The 18717-nt window shown below is 35.8% G+C and overlaps 2 pseudogenes; one reads left to right on the top strand and one right to left on the bottom strand.

The window, feature by feature from the left end:
- The first annotated feature begins 9548 nt into the window (after positions 1 to 9548).
- On the top strand, positions 9549 to 18333 carry LOC146924426 (UPF0481 protein At3g47200-like; annotated as a pseudogene).
- LOC146924427 (uncharacterized) lies at positions 10445 to 11219 on the bottom strand (annotated as a pseudogene).
- Positions 18334 to 18717: the final 384 nt, after the last annotated feature.

The raw sequence follows: 18717 nt of genomic DNA on the forward strand, positions 1-18717 counted from the left end.
CGCAAGAGGTTTGAGAGCAAATGTGTTTGTTGTGAGTGAGTAGTGTGTGAATTGTCAAAGTGTTAAAAGTAAAACGATTGCAATTCAAAAGAGACAAACAAACATAACATTAATGACAAAATTGGGGGCGCGTGAAAAGTACTTTCAAAGCTTTTAAATCATCATTGCCCTTTTAGTTATACACCAACACATATAGGCCACGTAAGAAGTTCACAGAGTAACTACCAAGTTAGTGGGCCAGAAGTTACTTTTTAAAAGGTAACTTCCAACGTTTCCACTAATTCAACTATTCAGAAGCAACAAATCCAGCTTCTGGACTTCAGATGCTGACGTCATCATCAGAAGCGAGTTTTCCTCAGAACCTCAATAAAGAGCTTCTGATGGACTACCGCTTCTGAACTAACTTCAGAACCTAAAATCCTATTCAGGAGCAAGCAAGCATTTAATCAGATACAAAGTGCATGTTCAAATTTTTCTTTATAAAATCAAATCTTTCAACAGTTAAAGGCTTAGTAAATATATCAGCCCATTGATTTTCAGTATCAATGAATTGTATATCTAAAATTCCTTTTTGAACATAATCTCTGATAAAATGGTGTTTGATTTCAATGTGCTTCGCTCTTGAATGCAAAATTGGATTTTTAGACAAACAAATAGCAGCAGTATTATCACAATAAATGGGAATACTGTTAGCAGTTATCTGATAATCTTCCAACTGATGTTTCATCCAAAGTAGTTGTGTACAACAACTTGCAGCTGAAATGTATTCAGCTTCTGCTGTAGACATAGCAATAGTTGTTTGTCTTTTGCTAGCCCAGGATATAAGATTATCACCCAGAAATTGACAATTGCCACTGGTTGACTTTCTTTCAATCCTATCACCAGCATAATCAGCATCACAGAATCCAATTAGCTTATAATCTAAGGATTTCCTATAAAGGAGTCCAAGATTGGTCGTTCCTTTCAAATACCTGAAGATTCTCTTGACAGCAGTCATATGAGATTCTCTAGGATCTGATTGGAATCTTGCACACAAGCATACACTGAATAAAATATCTGGCCTAGATGCAGTGAGGTATAACAAAGAACCAATCATACCTCTATACAGCTTCTGATCTACTTTAGTTCCTTCATCTTCTTTGCTCAGGTTGCACGTAGGATGCATTGGAGTGTTCATCACTTTACAATCTTCAAGTTTGAACTTCTTCAAAAGCTCCTTTGTGTACTTTGATTGATGAACATAGACTCCATCTTTGCATTGATTGATTTGAATGCCAAGGAAGAACTTCAGCTCTCCCATCATGCTCATTTCAAATTCATCCTGCATTAACTCAGAAAATTCCTTGCAAAGAGATGCATTAGTAGAACCAAATATTATATCATCAACATATATTTGCACAACAAGAATATCTTTCCCAAGGGTCCTTCTGAAGAGTGTAGTGTCAACCTGTCCTCTCTTAAAATCATTTTTGATTAAGAAATTACTTAGTCTATCATACCAAGCTCTGGGAGCTTGTTTCAAGCCATATAGTGATTTCTTCAATTTAAAAACATGGTCAGGATATTTAATATCCTCAAATCCAGGAGGTTGCTTAACATACACTTCTTCTTCTATGACACCATTGAGAAATGCACTCTTGACATCCATCTGATATAATATTATGCCATGATTAACTGCATAGGAAAGAAGTAACCTGATTGCTTCCAATCTTGCAACTGGAGCAAACGTTTCAGTGTAATCAATGCCTTCTTGTTGACTATACCCTTGTGCAACAAGCCTGGCTTTGTTTCTTGTTACTTCACCTTGCTCGTTCAGCTTGTTTCTGAATACCCATTTTGTTCCAATAATGTTCTTGTGCTGAGGTTTGGGTACCAGATCCCACACATCATTTCTTTGAAATTGATTCAACTCTTCTTGCATAGCTAGGATCCATCCATCATCTGAAAGTGCTTCATCAACTGTTGTAGGTTCAATCATTGAGATTAGTCCAATCATTGACTCTTCTTGTCTGAAATGTGATCTTGTTCTTCTTGGACTATCTTTGTTTCCAATGATTAGCTCTTCAGGATGTGAAGACTTGTGTTTGAATGTGTTTCTGGGAGGATCTTCTTGATGTGAGTCATCTTGTGCTTCATCAGAAGCAGCTTCATCTTGTGCTTCTGATGTGGGTTCAGCTTCTGGACTATTTTCAGACTCAGCCATCTGATCAGGTTCTGGAGTAGCTTCAGGAACCTGTATCTCTGCAAAACTTTCACCTTGCTTTGAAGTTTTATCTTCAAGCTCTTTGTCATCAAATTTAACGTGCATAGATTCTTCAACACAGAGTGTTTCTGAATTATACACCCTGTATGCCTTTGACCTTTCAGAGTAACCTAAAAAGATTCCTCTTTGGGCCTTGGCATCAAATTTCTTTAGGTAGAGCTTGTTGTTCAGAATGTAACATGTACATCCAAATTGATGAAAGTAAGAGATATTGGGTTTTCTTCCTTTAAAGAGTTCATATGCTGTTTTCTCCAAAATAGGTCTAATATAGATCCTGTTTTGAACATAGCATGCTGTATTCACTGCTTCTGCCCAAAAATGTTTTGGTAAATTGTTTTCATGAATCATGGTTCTGGCCATTTCTTGTAAAGTTCTATTCTTTCTCTCTACAACCCCATTTTGTTGTGGTGTTCTAGGAGAAGAGAATTCATGGAAAATTCCATGTTTTTCACAAAAAGCTTCAAATGGCTCATTTTCAAATTCTCCACCATGATCACTTCTGACTTTCAAAATTTTTGATTCTTTTTCAGATTGAATTTGAGTGCAGAAGCTACTGAATACATCACACACAACATCTTTACTCTTTATGAATTTCACCCAAGTCCATCTGCTGTAATCATCAACAATGACTAATCCATATCTGCTTCCATATAAGGATGCAGTACTTACTGGTCCAAATAAATCAATATGGAGTAATTCTAAAGGTCTTGAGGTTGAAACAATATCTTTTGTTTTAAAAGATGATTTCACAATTTTCCCTCTCTGACATGCACCACAGAGTGCATCTGAATGATAGTCAATGTCTGGTAGCCCTTTCACAAGTTGTAACTTACTAAGCTTAGAGATTAACCTCCAGTTAGCATGTCCCAACCTTCTGTGCCACATCCATTTCTTATCATTCACTGATAGTAGGCAAATCACCTTCTGATCAGCCAGTTCAGAAAAATTGATTTTATAGACATTGTCAACTCTCTTTCCTTTGAACACAATGGATTTGTCTTCCTTGTTGATTACTGTACAGTTGGGTTTTTCAAAAAGCACATCATAACCATTATCACAAAATTGACTAATGCTCAAAAGGTTATGTTCAAGACCATCTACCAACCATACATTATTAATTGAGGTAGAGGAGTTACCAATAGTTCCTGTACCTATGATCTTGCCTGACTGGTTGCCTCCAAATTTCACATTTCCTCCCTCTTTCATTGTTAGGCTGAGGAACATGGACTTGTCTCCTGTCATGTGTCTTGAGCAACCACTGTCTAGATACCATGATCTTTGCTTTGGCACTGCTCTTAGACATACCTGCATCATTGACATTTTTAGATTTAGGTACCCATTGTTCTATGGGTCCTGGAAGGTTAGTACTTAAGGCTTTACTCTTCACTTCTTGTACCTTGTGCTGTGAGTTGGGTTGCTTCTGATTAACCATCACCTTAGGTTTTGGTACTTCAGAAGCAGTAACTGTCTTCTTCTGAAACTTAGACTTCAGAACCCCAGATTTTGGTTTCACCAGACTCTGAGGAATAGGTTCTGATCTTTTCAGGATCCTAACCTTTGAAGTTTTGGAATCAGATTTGATCATAGCCTTTGACTTAGAGTTCTTTGGCTTTGAAGTAATCTTAGCCTTAGAACTAGAAGCTTCAGGTTCTGATTGAACAACAGTTTCCAACTCAGCCCCTTCTGGTACAAAGAATGTTTTCAGACCTTCCTTGATGCATTCACAACAAGACTAATTAGATTGGTTTTCTCCAGTTTCACTTCTGGAAAGCCAATTCCTCTGCCATTGTTCTTGTAAATGCTATAAATCATAGAAGCCACTCTGCTTCTGTCAATGCCAGATATAATAAAGTCTTCAAGAGCAATTTCATGGTTACTTAAAGGTTTTTCATTACACTTTTCTTGTAGCTTCTGACATAAGAATCTGAGCTGATCTTCATATGTTTTACACATGAAGTCAAAGCCCCTAAGTCCTTGTTCAGAAGCTTTCAGATCTAATAAAGTTGATTTTTGCTGTTGTACCAAATCAGCATATTTTTCTTTTAAATCCTTCAACTCATTGGTTCTTACTTCAAAATGTGTAAGAAGTTCTTTAAGTGACTCAACAAGTTCATCTCTGGGAATTTTGGAATATACCTCATTTTCATCTTCTGAGTCTGAATCTGACCCAGCTTCTGAAGTTGCTGTTGCTACCAACCCAACAGCTACCTTTGCATCTTCATCAGCTTCCTCTTTATCAGATCCAGATTCACTACCCAAATCATCCCAGGTTGCCATTAAACTCTGCTTAATCTGCTTCTTGAGTTTGCTTGGTTTGAATGTAGACCTCTTTGACTTGTCCTTTGACTTTTCTCTTTGAAGATCAGGGCATTCAGCAATGAAGTGTCCAGGCTTCTTACAGTTGAAGCATCCCTTCTGATCTTCTTTCCTTGAGCTTCTGGAGTTACCCCTTCTGGAGAGAAACTTTCTGTTCTTCTTGGCCAGATATTGAAGTCTGTTTGAGAGCATGGCCATTTCTGCAGCATCTGGTTCAGAATCTGAACTTGACTGTTCTTCCTCTTCAGATTCAACCACTTTGAGAGCTTTTGATGACTTGCCTTTGGATGGAAGAGCTATTGATTTACTCTTCTTAGTAGACTCATGTTCATTAAGACTTAACTCATGAACTTTGAGAGAACTAACAAGATCTTCGACACTTAAAGTGTTTAAATCTTTAGCTTCCTCAATGGCAGTCACCTTCGGTCTCCATCTGGCAGGTAAGCTTCTGAGAATCTTGCTTACATGATCAGAAGCAACATAGCTCTTCTTTAGAATATGTAGACCAGAAACTAAGGTTTGAAACCTTGAGTACATCTCCTCAATAGTTTCATCATCCTTCATTTTGAATAACTCATACTGATGTACAAGCAGGAGAGCCTTTGCTTCTTTGACCTTCTTGCTCCCTTCATAATTTGAACAGAGAGAAGCAAACATAGCTTTAGCAGTGGATTTGTCACTCATCTTCATGTATTCTGCTTTGGGTATGGCAGTGACAAGAGCTCCTCTGATAATATGATGCTTCTTGTAAAGTTTCCTCAGTTCTGGAGTATGTTTCTTTCTATCCACAGCAGCTCCTTCTTCATCAAGGACTAAACCACCAACGCCGTCTTCCAGAATATCCCACAATTCTTCATCTAGGCTCATGATGTAACTGTAAAAATTGGTCTTCCACCAAGAGAACTCTTCAGCATCTCCATTGAACTTTGGAACTTTTCCAACACTGGTTTTCTTACTATCACTATAATCATGTGAGACATTTTTATAGCTAGTATCACCATCAGGAGGAGGAGTAGTCATGTTTTTCTCAGATCTTTGACTGTTGCACGGTTAAGTGATACACAACAGACCAAGGCTCTAGATACCAATTGAAGGTGAGAAAAACACAAGAAGGGGGGTTGAATTGTGTTTTTGAAAAATTCTTCGTTTCTCCTAAAAACTGAACACACTGATCAGAAGCTAAGTGAGACAGCTTCTGAAGTGATAATCAGAATCTAAATGCAGCGGAATAAAACAGAGAGAGAGAGAAGAAGAACGACACAAAGCAATTATACTGGTTCCTTCCACAATCCGGAAGTAGTCCAGTCCCCCTTGCACTTCCAAGGAGATTTCACTATGAGTAATATCTGATTACAAATGCTCAAGCACACAAGCAAGAGACTTCCAATGCTCAAGCACACAAGCAAGAGACTTCCTTTGCTCAAGAACACAATCAAGAGACTTCCTGCTCAAGCACAACTGCAAGAGACTTCCTAACTAAACAAAATTACACAGAAAATTGTTTAAGGTTGAACACTTGATATACAATCAGAGGTGCTCACAATACAAATCAGATACAGACTCAATGGACTTAAGAATTTCTAAGATATGACTTTGAGACACAGAAATTCTAAGTGAATGCAGAACAATTTCAGCAGAGGTTTGGTACTTGCGAAAATCTTGTGAGTCTTTCGTTCAGCGTTCTTGCATTACCAATTCTCTAAGTCTTCACTCCTTTATATAGAGGTGTGAGAGAGACGTTGTGAAATTGCCAGCACACCAAAGAGTCGTTGTTGAAGCTTGATCTTTCACCAATAATCTTTTGCCTGATTTGGCTGTTGTCCTATGAAGAACAAATTTGAAATCCATTCCTTATCCAAAGGAACATCTATGCAGGCGAAACCGTATTCTGGAGCTGTTTTCTTGTCCTGTAGTGCGGACACAAAACAGAGTAGTGGAGAACGTGGTTGTACAATTCGTACAAAGTACAATGTCAACGCTTTCGTCCAAATTGCAAACACACGCCTTCAAACACCTTTGAAATGACCGTTGCAAACTCCACTAATCCTTTGTTTGTGTTTTCGAATCCAATAGACAGCTTTTGCATTGATGATTCTTCAATTCTTGATTCTTTGCAAATCCAGTTGATATTCAGCTTCTGGTGAAATGGCTTCTGATGAGGCAGCTTCTGATGATGCAGCTTCTGATGATATGACTTCTGCAGCTTCTGATGACGCAGCTTCTGATGATGTGGCTTCTGGACCTCTTGTCTTCAGAAGCACTATTCTTCAGGAGCAGCTTACTTCAGGAGCGCTATTTCTTCAGGAGCACTTTTTCTCTTCAGTAGCAAGATGCCTTCAGGAGCGTCCAAGCTTCAAATTTTTGTTGTTTCCATAGCTCTTTATTTGCTCATTCAGAACCAATGATGATGTAACTTTATAATTATGGTCCTGTACACTTGAACAAATATTAGCTAGTCCAATTTACAATTTTTAATACCTTGTTATCATCAAAACCCTTTAAGGTTCATTGTTAAACACATTTTGTTCCAACACGACCAACCAAAATGTATGTCAGATACATCCGCGGCCAGTAAACAACGAAAGGTAGTGGCTACTTTTGGAATTGAAGATGATGGGGCCATTTTGAAAATTTAACTTTGTAATCCATCAAACACAACTACTTTAGAATCTACGTTGTATAACTTATGTTTTGGTTTCGTTTATGGTAGACCTATATAGGATTTGATATGTTATGGATCATGGTTTCTTATATTTATATGCATGTAATATTTAAATTTCGAATCAGTTTACTTTTAAGCATTAACAAATATGTGTTTGCCAACAAAATTATCCAAAAAAAAAAGCAATCCACCCCGTGCGAAGCACGCGTTTGTATCTAGTTGACTATAGAAATAGAAAGGTTGGAGAACCAAATAACACGTGATAAAGATATATCGGGGGCCAAATACTTCCCCGAATCCTTTAAGTTTCATGTTTGTTTTAGATAGATCCTTTAAGTTTCTAAGGTTTAGATGGGTCTTTAAGTTTCAAGTTTGTTTCGGATAGGTCCTTTAAGTTTCTAAGGTTTCAGATAGGTCCTTTAAGTTTCGAGTTTGTTTTGGATAGGTCCTTTCTGTCAACCTCCGTTAAGCCAAAGTTGATCTGTTCGTTAAGCCAAAGTTGATCTGATTGGGGAAAAAATCGATGTCAAGTGTCAGAGAGAACCACCTCACCCACTTAATGGACATATAAGCTTTGGCTTAACAGACAAAACAACTTTGACTTAACGGAGGTTGACAGAAAGGACCTATCCAAAACAAACTCGAACTTAAAGGACTTATCTGAAACCTTAGAAACTTAAAGGACCTATCTGAAACAAACGTGAAACTTAACGGATCCATGGAGGTATTTGGCCTATATCGGGGCACTATCTTTTAAGCATTACTTCGTTAATCGATAACTCCACTTCAATTATCAAAGCTGTTCCTTTGCTTTCCGCATTTTGATTTAAAATCATCTTACTAGCGTGCATGTTTGATGCTTCACATTAATCACATTGCTTTAGACTTGTAATCAACCAATAATTAGTGTGTAAATTTCTTCAAACCCTATGTAGGAGTATATGATTAATTAAATGGCTTGTAGTGCCAAGCAACATTTCTTCGTGTGTGTGTGTATAAGAAGAGTCTTGCTAATAAGTCTCATTAGAATATTTGTTAAAATTTAAAAATGAAAATAATTTATAAATTTGATGTAGAAAAGGTTAATTTTTATCATTCCAAAATTTCCTCTATATACTTCTTAACAAGTATACATTTTAGCATTTCCCATAAAAAAAAAGGAGGGAATCATAAGGAAGTATGGAAGGAACTGATCTGAAGAAGTTGAAGAATATAGTAAAGAGGGATAATTTTGCATAGCAATTTTTTAGACAACTTTTAGAACAATATTTTTTCTTCCTTAAGGACAAATATATACTCTCTTTATCCTTATATCTAAGCATCTATTTAACTTTATTTTTGTCCCTAAATGTAACCTCTTTTCAAATTACTAGATGCATTTATTATTTTTTTCCCTAAACATACCCCTAAATACTACTAACTGGTCTTGAAATATGAAAAATGAAATTTAATCGACATACAAACAAAAGATAATTTGGTAATATTAACACACAAAACAGATACATTAATTACACTGACAATTTTTCTTAAGAAATGTGAAAAATGCAAAGGGAGCTTACATATAGGGATGGAGGTAGTATATATATACATACATATATATATATATATATAGAGAGAGAGAGAGAGAGAGAGAGGAGGAATATATTGACTCCAAGAGTAACTTAACAGAGGAACATATTTTGACTATATTTTTCTACTAATATATAAAGACAAATATGTAGCATATAAAATGTTAGATTAGTTTTGATGTATATTTACAAAATATCAATATTTATAATTTTTGTTGATAGATAATTGGGGATATTAAAAATCAATATTGTACATTAGCATATATATGAAATAGTCAATTATGTAGCTCATTTTTGGACCAAGGTAATATTGGAATATGACAAAGGTAATATGGATATGTAACTCAATACAATGATACTCGTCTTAAAAATCTTGCTTCTAACTTTTAAATGAATGATGTGTACATGTAAAATTCACTAAAGCATTTAAATGGTAAGTTTCATTGTAGACTATCTAAGATGCTATATATTTTTTTGCATTAAGTTATTTAATTTTCTATTAAAAGAAGATTATTCTGATTTAATTTTTCGATTTGGGGTAAAGTAAGATGAAAAGAATATTCCAATTAATTATATTGATCGTTTTACAGCTTATAGAGTGAATATTTTATTTTTGCTTTCACTGTACATAAGATAAGATTCTGAATATTATATGTCAATAATAGTATTTCTTCAAAAAAATAAAAATAGCTAGTATATATGTTAAGACATGAAGAATGGCCTTACAGTGTAGGTGTTCATGGAACTAGAAATGAAGTGGGTGGATCAAATCAATGAGGAGATCAAGAACAATGCTCCTACAATAGCTGATGAGAAGAAACAATGGGAGAAGCATTCAATTTACAAAGTACCCTCACAAATCACGGAGCTGAAAAAGAAGGCCTACAAACCACAAGCAATTTCATTTGGTCCTTACCATTATGGAGAGGAGAATTTACAGTTTATGGAAGAGCACAAGCATAGAGCCCTTGTTCGTTTCTTGAAGAGATGCCAAAAACCCATTGAGTTGTTATTCCAATGTATGGATCAAGTGGCCAAAGAGTTAAGAGAGTCGTATAAACCACTTGATCCAATTTGGACAAATGACACACCAAATTCCTTCAAATAATGATTCTTGATGGTTGTTTCATTTTGGAGATTTTGAGAGTCAATATTGATTCTGAAATTCTTGTTGATTATGATGAGAATGATCTTGTGTTTGGAAAGCATGGAAAACTTTATGTGATGCCATATATCAAGTGTGACATGCTTATGCTTGAGAATCAAATACCACTAACGGTACTTCATACATTGATTCAAGTTGAAACCGGTGTTGAAGAGGTAATATTTCGTGCTGATTGATGTTTATAGCTATAGATAAATAATGCCTTTTTTTTTTTTGCTTAATAAGTCATTTGGTCATTTAATTAATTTCAAGTTTTCATTTTGGTCTCATAAGTAATAAAACTCATGTTCTGGTCCCTTAATTGTCTCTCCGTCAGTCAAATAAATCCCTACCGTTAAGTTTAACCTCAAATGCATATGGTGGACCAACATTGTAGGTGGTCCACCATACACCCTAATAATTTCTTTAATTTAAACCATTTGATTTATTTTTAAAAAGAGAACCTTTGGATTATGAAGGTCCATTGTATGTTACAATAGACCATCAATTGCTAATATTTTCCCCATTTCTTCATCTTCTTCCTTCATCAACACACCATCTTCATCATCCATCTTCATACAAAATCCAACCAGAAAAAAAAACCCAGATTTTTTTTTGTTCATTCTAATAACAGAGTGTATCTTCACTCCAATCTCATATCATAACACGCTCCCTATATCTCCTCAAATCCTGCTATTTTTTTTACACAAAACAAAACACAGAAATCCACTAACTTGTTAACCAAATTGATACACATAATCCTTCAAAAATCATTATCACAATAACAACAACAATAGATATAAATCTGATTATTCAAAATATGATTATTCAATAACAAAAAGAGGGTTTTTTTTTTTCTCTTCATTAAATATGAACAAAAAAAAATCATTTTTTGTTGTGCGAGCTACCTCAGCATCATTAGGAAAGAAACCCATGATTCTCCCAGCACAATTCTGATAAGCATACACGAATAACACGAATCAATCCACCAGTCACCATTGAAGGTTCTCTAATTCCAGGCTTAATCCCTAAAACAGAAAAAACCCAATTTCAAAATTTTCAATTTTTTCAAATTACAATTCAATTAAATTCAATTGTAGAAAAATGGTTAGCGGAAAGATAACCGACAGTGACGGAAATGCCGGCGATGGTGGTGAAACGGAGGTAATCGAGAGTGTTGAAGTTTCCGACGACGGTGGTGAATGGTGGGTTGCGATCAATGACTTGGTATTCTGGTTTTGGTGATGTTGTTATGTCTGTGTTCATCTTCTTCCACCGAAACCCTAACCGTTGAAACCTTCATCCCCTTCACACAACTGCGAACTATTGAGTAACAAGAATGTTGAAGAGAAAGAGAGAAAAACCAGAGAGAAAATAGAGAAGAATCAATAGAATTTTCATTGAAGTGAAAGTTAGTTACAATGAGTCCTTATATAGTTTGTTATTGCTACTACATCATAAGACTAAATTGCACTAGCTACACTATATTACAGCCTAAGCTTCCTGAATATAAGGAAGTTAGTTATTCTTCTATCTAACACTACACTTTTGTAACTTGGGGAGCAAGTAACTGAAGATCACTTTGTTCTTCTTGTTGCTGAGCTCTTATTAGTGCTGCTTCCATCTCTGATGTGTTTTTATATTTCAACATCCTCCCAGAAGCTTGGCCATGATAAATATTTATCATTCCAAGCTTGCAAATGAATTGAGCAAACTTTGGAGGTGCTAAAGGTTTGGTCAGAAAATCTGCCAATTGTTCATGTGTTGAAATAGGAAGAAGTCTGAGCACACCCTTTTGAATCTTTTCTCTGACTAAATGACAGTTTATTTCTAAATGCTTGGTTCTCTCATGGAAAACTGGATTAGATGCAATATGTATTGCACTCTGACTGTCACAATATAAGATAGGCTGTTTGCTGCATTAAATGTTAAAGTCTTTCAGAAGGTATGTTAACCACTGAAGTTCACAAGTGGCAGTGGAAAGAGCTCTGTATTCAGCTTCTGAGGAAGATCTGGACACAGTTGCTTGCTTTTTAGCTCTCCAAGATATGAGTGAAGATCCTAGAAAGAAGCAAAATCCAGTTGTAGATCTTCTGGAATCTACACAACCTGCCCAGTCTGCATCAACATATCCAAGTATTTGAGTATCTGAAGCTCTAGGGAAGAAGAGACCAAGACCAGGATCATTCTTGAGATATCTCAATATCCTACAAGCAGCTTTATAGTGTGTAGTAGTTGGTGCATTGAGGAATTGACTCAATTGTTGGGTAGCCAAAGAAATGTCTGGTCTTGTGGTGTTTAGATACAACAATCTGCCAATGAGCCTCCTGTAGCAAGACACATCTTCAAAAGGTTTACTAGTGTCTTGATGCAATTTGATTGAAGTATCTAAAGGTGTAGATGCAGGTTTAGAACCCAAGAGGCCAGAAGATTCAAGCAAATCCAGACAGTACTTTCTCTGTGAAATGGAGATTCCTTGCTTAGAATGGGCAACTTCCAATCCTAAGAAGTATTTGAGAATCCCTAAGTCTTTGATCTTAAACTGAGCATCTAGAATAGACTTGATTCTTTGAAATTCAATGAGAGAAGTACCAGATAAGATGATGTCATCAACATAAACCAAAATAGCTGTGAAATCATTGTTGTGCTGAAGAATGAATAAAGAGTAGTCAGAAGAAGACTGACAGTACCCTTCATGAAGTAACAATGATGTTAACTTCTCATACCATTTCCTGCTAGCTTGTTTCAAGCCATAAAGACTTTTCTGTAGCTTGCAGACTTTGCCAGGTAAACTGGAAACTCCTTCTGGTATGTTCATGTACACATCTTCCTGCAAATCTCCATGAAGAAATGCATTGTTTACATCTAATTGATGTAAATGCCAGTGTTTGATGGAAGCAAGAGCTAGAAGAGTTCTAACTGTGGTGAGCTTGGCAACAGGAGAGAAAGTGTCAAAGAAATCCAAGCCCTCAATCTGGTTGTAACCCTTAGCTACCAGTCTGGCTTTGTACCTTTCAATAGAGCCATCTGCCTTATGTTTCACTCTATACACCCATTTGCTGCCAATTGGCTTTACATTGGGTGGTAAATCCACAATGGACCAGGTATCATTAGCAGATAAGGCCTATAATTCATTATCCATAGCTTGCAACCAGTGTTCAGACTGACATGCTTCCTTATAGGTTTTGGGCTCAGTACTTTGGGTAAGAGACACAGAAAACACTTTATGTGATGGAGAAAGGTGATCAAAAGAATGAAAAAGAGTGATAGGATAAGAAATACCTGAGTTGACTGCTTTTGATGATGAAGAGGAAGAGTTATTACAGATGTAATCTTTCAAATAGCCTGGAGCAGATCTAACTCTAATGGATTTGTGACAAACAGGTAAAGGAGGAGGAAGAGGGACATCATTAAGAGGTAATGGTGGTTGATCATTTATGGAGGTTGAGGTAGGGAGTGAATGAGAGTCTGACACAGTTTCAGTAGGTGGTGGGGAATCTGTGACAGAACGAGGTTCAAAGTCTTGAGCTATATGAGTGTGACAATCCCATGAAACATTTGAAGAATTTTGCTTATAAGGGAAAATAGACTCATGATGAGTTACATTTCTAGAAACAAATATCTGTTTAGAATGAATATCAAGAAGGATGACCCCTTTCATACCACTTTTGTATCCAAGAAAAACACATTTTCTTGCTCTAGAAGCAAGTTTGATTCTGTTGGCTTGAAGAGTTGAAGCATAAGCTAAAGAACCAAAAACTTTTAAAAGATGCAAATCAGGAGTGACATTGTGTAACAAAAAATGAGGTGTTTGATTGTTCAAAATGGGACTGGGGACTCTGTTCATGATGAAAACAGCATGAATAGCTGCATAGGACCATAAACTTTTAGGTAAATGTGATTGAAAACGCAAGGCTCTGGTTATATTTAAAATGTGTTGATGCTTTCTCTCCACCCTTGCATTTTGCTGAGGGGTTTCAACACAACTAGTTTGATGCAAAATACCCTTAGAGGCATAAAATTGAGGGATATTAAATTCAGGGCCATTATCACTTCTAACAATTTTCATATGACAATCATGTTGGTTTTCAATAAGGGTGATAAAGTCAATAACATGCTGTCTAGTTTCACTCTTTGATTTCATCAAAGTGATCCAAGTATATCTACTAAAATCATCAACAACAGTTAAAAAATATGTATGATTATGGACAGAAGGAATAAAGATAGGGCCCCAAATATCAAAGTGTATTAATGCAAAAGGCTTGTCAGCTTTATTAGAACTTTCAGTAAAAGACAACTTTCTGTGTTTGGCAAAATGACATACATCACAAGTTGCCTTAGAATCAACATGAACAAAGGGAAACAAAGACTGTAAAGACTTCATTCTAGAAAATGAAAGGTGACCTAGTCTAAAATGCCAAAGGGCACTAGCTGGCAAAAGAACAACAGCAGAAACTGGCTTGCTTGCAGAACAAGTTAGCTTATTTGAAAGATTGAGGAAGTATAACTCTTCTCTCTTATCACCAGAACCAATCATCTTCTTGGTTTTCTTGTCCTGAATGAAACACTGGAAACCATTAAAACTCACAATACAATTTAAAAAATTGGTTAATTTTGACACAGATATCAAATTAAAGTGAAAATTAGGAACATAAAGGACATCATGAATAATGAAATCTTCAGAAAACTTAATGGTTCCAGCTTGCTTTGCAAAAGTAAGATGTCCAGTAGGTAACTTTATATGAGTGGGAATGATTTCATTGTATGAATGAAACCTTTGTAGATTGCCACAGATGTGATCACTAGCTCCTGAATCTATGATCCAAGAGCTGAGAGTAAAGTTGTGACTTGTTAAAGAAGAAATGAAACTTGTACCTTGCATGTCAGATGGTAAATGACCAAGGGACATAGAGGAGGAAACCTGATGTGAAGCATGTGCAGTATTTGAACCTTGATTGAAAGATGAATTCTGAAGCAAAGACATTAACCGCTCATATTGCTTATGTGTGATGGATGGAGCAACAACTTTAGAATCATCACAAGAGGAAGGCTTTTCAGCATTAGCAACATCCTCTGTAGCAACATGATTAGCAGATGAAGAAGAACCAAACTTCTTCTGAAGATGAGGTGGAACTCCATGCTTCTTCCAGCATGTTTCCACAGTGTGATTACTTCTCCCACAAAAAGTACACACACGTACACCATTCTTGGAACCCTGAGAGTATGATTGGCCAGAAGAATTTCCTTTGAACTTTCTGGAATCAGCATAGTTAATGAGAACTGTCTCATCACTAGAGGAAGCAAAATTGCCTTGTCTTTCATGTTGTAAAACCATTGAAAAGATTTTGTTCATAAGAGGTAAAGGATCCATTAACAAGATCTGAGATTTAACCATAGCAAAATTTTCATTCAAGCCAGTAAGAAATCTTATAGCATAAAGCAGAGTATGATTATGCCTTGCATTGCGCATGAATTCACAAGAACAACGCACTCTACACACGCAATTGGGAACAGGCATATAAATTTCAAGTTCCTCCCACAAAATCTTCAATTCAGAGTAGTATGTAGAAACAGATTTGGAATCTTGCTGTAATGCATAAATTTCTTGCATAAGTTCAGAGATTCGTACCAAATCACCATGTGAAAATCGTTCCTTAAAATCCTTCCATACATCACATGCGTTTTCCATGAAAATGATGGATTGTGCAATTGAAGGTGACACAGAGTTTACGATCCATGAGTGAACTAAATTGTTGCAACGATTCCAATGGCGAAAAAGAGGATCAAAATCATCAACGATTGGTTCAATCGTTCCATCAACAAATTCATACTTCATTTTGCCGCCTAAAGCTCTGCGCATTGAACGAGCCCAAGAATGATAGTTAGAACCGTCCAAAACAGGGGAAACAGTAATAGAAGAAGGTCCATCACTGGGATGAACGAAGAAGGGACTGGATTGATCAGTGGGAACTTCGTTTTGACGAGGCGCCATTGATGAAGCTTGAGAAAGCTTGCGGAAGAGAGATTAAAAGGCTCTAGATACCATATTGAGTAACAAGAATGTTGAAGAGAAAGAGAGAAAAACCAGAGAGAAAATAGAGAAGAATCAATAGAATTTTCATTGAAGTGAAAGTTAGTTACAATGAGTCCTTATATAGTTTGTTATTGCTACTACATCATAAGACTAAATTGCACTAGCTGCACTATATTACAGCCTAAGCTTCCTGAATATAAGGAAGTTAGTTATTCTTCTATCTAACACTACACTTTTGTAACTTGGGGAGCAAGTAATTGAAGATCACTTTGTTCTTCTTGTTGTTGAGCTCTTATTAGTGCTGCTTCCATCTCTGATGTGTTTTTATATTTCAACACGAACCACCTTCCACCATCGCCTTCGAACTCATGTGTCAACAACATTGTTCTCATGCGTCGTATGGCTGAGAGATAGAATCATAAACTGCATGGTTGACAAATTCACAAAGGAACACGAGTTAGGGGACCAATCCCAAATCAATTTCGCAGTAATCAACAACAAGAAAGTTCTACAATTTCTTCAATTTTACACTATTCCATTTTCAATTTTACACTATTCCAGTCTCAAATTCTGCAATTTTTCAATTTTACACTGTTCCAGTCTCAAGTTGGAATTTTTCAATTTTACACTGTTCACATTAATAATCAACAAGAATGTTATTAATGAAAATCAAAATGAAATCAACAGAAAATCTGAGATGATATTGGTTCGATTTTGGGTGAAGAGTTGTTGTTGTTGATATTATGTTGTGATTTCCTAAAAAAAATGTCATCTTTTGTGATGATTTTGGTTCGATTACATTTTTTGGTTTTTCTGGATTTTTGGCAAATGATATTATTCTGGCAAAAAACTGGGTTGTTAATGACTGGGTGATAAAGATGATGTTGAATATATGAAGAAGAGGAAGAAAGAAGATGAAGAAAAGAAAATATAATCCAATGATAGCCTTTTTTTTTAATCCAATGGTAGTTGTTCTTGGATCATTGTAAGATAAAGTAGTCCTTCATAATCCAATGGTAGCATTTTTTTTAAAAGATCAAAAGGTTAAAATTTAAAAAAATTAATGAAGTCTATGGTGGACCACTCTTAAGGTTGGTCCACCATAGACATTTGGGGTTAAACTTAACCGTCAGGGATTAATTTGACCGACGGAGCCAAACTTGAGGGACCAAAACATGAGTTTTATTACTTATGGACCAAAATGAAAACTTGAAATTAATTAAGGGACTAAATGACCTATTAAGCCTTTTTTTTTATCTTTCTCAAAATTATATATGAATAATGTTGATTGATTATTCTAAAGATGAACTTTATGCGAAACATTACAGGAAGATCATCATGAGTTGTTAAACGAGAAAATCATAAAGTTGTTAAACCCTAGCACAACTTTAATTCAAAGCATGGGGAAATGCATGCATATATTGGACGTATATAGGAAAAGCCTAATTCAACAAGGACCAAGCTACCCAACACGCATTCCCAAATTACCAAAAAGAAATTGGTTGTGTTTAGAGGCAGGAGACGAAGATCATATCGTTTGATCTGCAGTAGAGCTCCACGAGGCTGGAATCAGATTCAAGAAAAGCAAAACAAAAAGCCTTAAAGATGTTTCCTTCAATCGAGGTGTTTTTAGGCTCCCCACACTGAAATTAGATGATAACACAGAATATATATTTCTTAATCTAATTGCCTTCGAGCGTCTACATGTTGGAGCTGGTAACGAGGTAACATCGTTTATATTCTTTATGGACACCATAATCGACAATGCTATGGATGTTCCATTTCTCAGTAGAAGTGGAATCCTAATCAATGCACTTGGGAGAGATAAAGTTGTTGCCAAATTGTTCAACTTGTTGGCCAAAGAAATCCCTGTGGAACATGTTGGAGATCTTGAGGATGCGAGGGTAAGTATGTATTGCTATTGTAAGAAACCCTGGAAAACTTGGCGTGCAAGTCTCATTCACACTTATTTTAGGAACCCTTGGGCTATGGTGTCTCTTGTCGCTGCTATCTTCCTTTTTGAGCTTACTATTATTCAAACAATATACACCGTCCGTCAATTTTACCAAAATCCAAGTCCGAGCCCAAGTGAGAGTCCAAATAACTCACATATTTTTCCGTTTACTCCAAGGCCTCACCATCGTCCTTAAACACACTACACCCTACATATTTATAAGCCAACCTAGATAGTTCTTTGTAATTTCTTCTTTGAAAATTCGATCTATATTTCTAAATGCCTTTTTTGAATATTTCATGTATTTGACGCTTGATTTTTCATGGTGACTTTTTATCGGATTGTTGTTCCTACTAATAAATTGGATTGGTCACAAGCAAGATTATTGCCAACTTTTTTTTTGTTCGTATTCTATAGATTTTGTGGATCAAAGATAATCTTATTTGAAACACTGCCAAACATTAACCATAGGCTATTAGGACTTTAATTCAAGATTCTTTCATCTTTTTTTTTAATGGAAAAAATTATTAATAACCAAGTTCCTGTAAAGACACTCTTTGTTGAGAACCTCATGCATACCCTCCTGCTTTACTCTACCCCGTAATCCATATATATATATATATATATATATATATATATATATATATATATATATATATATATATATATATATATAATTAATTTTTTGAAATGTTCAACCATCATCCCCATATTAACATATGAAAGCTAGATTGTCAAAATTTAACCCGTTTGAAAAGAATTGAACTCAATTTTTT

The sequence above is a fragment of the Medicago sativa genome, chromosome 5 (assembly GCF_051527215.1).
Source record: "Medicago sativa cultivar Bolivia chromosome 5, Bolivia_mono, whole genome shotgun sequence".
Classification (NCBI taxonomy): domain Eukaryota; kingdom Viridiplantae; phylum Streptophyta; class Magnoliopsida; order Fabales; family Fabaceae; genus Medicago; species Medicago sativa.